The sequence below is a fragment of the Dunckerocampus dactyliophorus genome, chromosome 10 (genome assembly GCF_027744805.1).
Source record: "Dunckerocampus dactyliophorus isolate RoL2022-P2 chromosome 10, RoL_Ddac_1.1, whole genome shotgun sequence".
NCBI lineage: Eukaryota > Metazoa > Chordata > Actinopteri > Syngnathiformes > Syngnathidae > Dunckerocampus > Dunckerocampus dactyliophorus.
Window position 1 is genome coordinate 17,279,778 of NC_072828.1, and position 3,469 is coordinate 17,283,246.

A 3,469-nucleotide genomic window follows, 5' to 3' on the forward strand; every position below is an offset into this window, starting at 1 on the left:
GAAGCTTTAGTGGGGGCGCTAAAGAGGCGTTTTGGACAGTGCACACAGACACAGCCGGGTCTCCTGAGAAATGAACTAAGTAATAGATGCCGCGCAGCAGGGGAACCGTTGCGGACCCTGGCGTATGCCATCGAGAGTTTGTCAAGGCGGACATATTCCCACATGTCACCAGATGTACAAAGTGAGCTGGCACGTGATCAATTTGTTAGAGCTCTTTGGTCCCCGGAACCAACTGAAGAGCTCAAGTCCATCTGTTGCACCCCCGCACCCTGCAAGAAACCTTGGAATTGGCTGTGGAGAGGGAGCTGGTGGCGTGCTCCAGCGCGACGGAGGAAAGGGTCCTTCCCCCCACAGCAAGGTCAGCAGCAGGGAGTCATGAGGCTGATTATAAACCCCCTTGGGTGGCCGAAATCACAGAAATGATTAGGTCCGTGTCACTGCAGTCGCCGCAACGTTCACGCCCTGGGGTGAGGTTCTGCTGGGGGTGTGGCCAGCCTGGCCACTTGGATTGTGCAATGCACCTGGACAGAGGCTCAGGCTACGTGATGATTCAGGTGGAGGGTGTGTTGTGCTCAGCCCTCATAGACACGGGGGCAACGGTGACGCTGATAAGGCCTGACGTGTGGCCGAAGAACGCCCATTTCGCGCCGACTGCAGTAGCTCTGTGCACAGTCACAGGAGAGTGGTCCCCTCTCCAAGGCAAAGGACGGCTGACGTTGTCCGTGGGGGGCATGTCACTCCAGCACCCAGTATGGATAGCAGACATACAAGACCCATGCATCCTGGGTCTGGACTTCTTGAAGGCAGCCGACTGTGTCGTGAACATTGGAGGTAGGTGGATCAGCTTCCAGGGAGGTCCTGACATTCCTATGACCTCCCTGGGCTCCCTCGATCCCCGAGTCAAGCCTACGGCGTGTGCACTGGAAGCCACTGGCCAACCGCCACCCTTGAGGGTACCCCGCCAAAGACAGGAGAAACCAGGCACAGGCTCCGTGGAAGACGGAGCTGTGGACAAGACGCTGTGGGAGTTATGGAAAAGGAACTGCAGCGGCCTGACCCCCAAGCAAGAGGAGCAGCTTTGGAATCTGCTGACAGAATTCAGCGATACCTTTGCCAAAAGTGACGATGAGGGGGGTCTCACGCATTTGACGCAGCTTGAGATTGACACAGTAAATGTCGCCCCCGTCGCCTTCCTTTGGCCTGGCTAGCGGCTTGTGAGGAGGCTGTGGCCAAGCTGCTGCAAGCGGGCATCAACGAACCTTCCGACAGCCCATGGGCGTCAGCAGTCGTCATGGTGCCAAAGAAGTTGGGGGGGATAGTGGCTCTGAGTGGACTACAGGACTGTCAATGGGGTGACCAAGAAAGACGCGTACCCTCTGCCGCGCATAGACGAGTCCTTGGACTTGGTCTCGGGCTCATCCTGGTTCTCGTCCTTGGATCTCCGCAGTGGCTATTATCAGGTGCCGCTTTCCCAGGAAGCCTGACCCAAGACTGCATTTTGCACTGGGAGGGGCCTCTGGCAGTTTAAGGTCCTTCCCTTTGGATTGTGCAATGCACCGGCGACCTTTTCAAGGTTGATGGACAGAGTGTTGGTTGGAGTCCCTCGTCTACCTGGATGACATCCTGGCCCACAGCAGCTCGTTCGAGGCAGCACTAAAGTCCTTGAGGTTAGTGTTGGAGCTGGCCCTAAGCTACACCCAGAAAAGTGTCACTTCATGCAGAGAGAAGTGTCATTCCTGGGCCACCGTGTGGGAGGTGAAGGAGTCAGCACCCTGCCTGAGAAAGTGAAGGCGGTGGTAGAATGGCCAGTTCCCACCAACGGCATGCAGCTGAAAAGTTTCCTGGGGCTGGCCTCGTACTATAGGAGGTTCGTACGAGGTTTTGCAGGCACAGCGGCGCCCCTCTTCCAGCTGCTCCAGAAGGGCCGCGACTATGAGTGGTCTCACCAGTGCCAAAAAGCATTCAGCAGTCTCCAGCAAGCCCTGAGTGAGTCCCCAGTGCTAGCACCAGCGAACCCCGACTTGCCCTTCATCCTTGACACAGATGCAAGTGGAGAGGGAATAGGAGCAGTGCTGGCGCAACCCACACCTGAAGGCGAGCGGGTTGTGGCCTACTTCAGCAGAGTGTTCAGCAAGGCTGAAAGGCGCTACTGTGTCACCCGCAGAGAGCTGCTGGCCGTGGTGCTGTCCATCAGACATTTTAGATACTACTTATGTGGCCAGCCTTTCAGGGTGAGGACAGACCACTCGGCTCTTAGCTGGCTGATGACCTTCAAGGACCCAGAAGGGCAAGTGGCCCGGTGGCTCGAAGAGCTCCAGGCCTACGACTTCAAGGTGGAGCACAGAGCCGGGGCACGTGTGCCGGCCGTGTCCTGCAGAGGGCTGCCGCTATTGTGAAAGGATAGAGGCCCGGGAGGAGCAGCTGCTGGAGGAAGCGGGTAGTGGCGTGTCAGAGTGCCGAGCCATAGGAGTGATGGTCAGGCAACTCCAGATGGTAGGACTCGCCGAATAGGAGCAGCAGCAAGAGGGAGACGCAGACCTGCAGCCAGTCCGGAGGTGGGTGGAGTCTCAGCAACGTCCAGCATAGGAGGAGATAGCCCACATGTCAGCAGGGACTAAAGGCCTGTGGGCCAAGTTCGAGACGCTGCGTCTGAGTCAAGGGGTGCTGCAACGAGCGTGGAAGGAGCCGGCGACGGGAGAAAAGAGGTGGCAGGTGGTTGTCCCAAAGAGTATACAATAGCCTGTGCTCAACGCCATGCATGGGGCAGCTGATTCTGGACACTTTGGTGTGGCTAAGACGTTGCGCCGCCTGTGCCAAAGTTTCTACTGGGGCCACTGCAGGAGAGATGTAGAGGATTTTTGCCGTCGCTGTGACCTGTGTACAGCGAGGAAGGGCCCGCCTGGCCGTTCCTGTGCCCCGCTGCAGCAGGCCCTCATGGAGGCGCACATGGAAAGAGTGGCAGTCGACATTGTGGGGCCGCTGCCACGCTCTGACCGGGGGAATTGGTATGTCCTGTCAGCCATCGACTACTTCACAAGGTGGCCAGAGGCGTACCCCCTGGCCGACCAGGAAGCAGAGACAGTCGCCACTGCCTTGATAGAGGGAATGTTTAGCCGTTTTGGCGTTCCGAAGACACTACATAGCGACCAAGGAAGAAATTTTGAGTCACGAGTGTTTACAGAAATGTGCAAGCGCCTGGGCATCAGAAAGACACGCCCCACACCGCTGCGGCCACAGAGTGACGGGTTGGTGGAAAGATTCCACCGCACGTTGGGCGAGCAGCTGGCCATTTTGACATCACAGCACCAGAAGGACTGGGATGATCATCTTCCTCTGGTGCTCATGGCCTGCCGCTCTGCTGTGCAGGAGTCTACAGCCTGCACCCCAGCCCTGCTCATGTTGGGGAGGGAGCTCCGCACGCAGCCGAGCTGTCCTTTGGCTGCCCTCCTGAGGCCACAGAGCCGGCCCC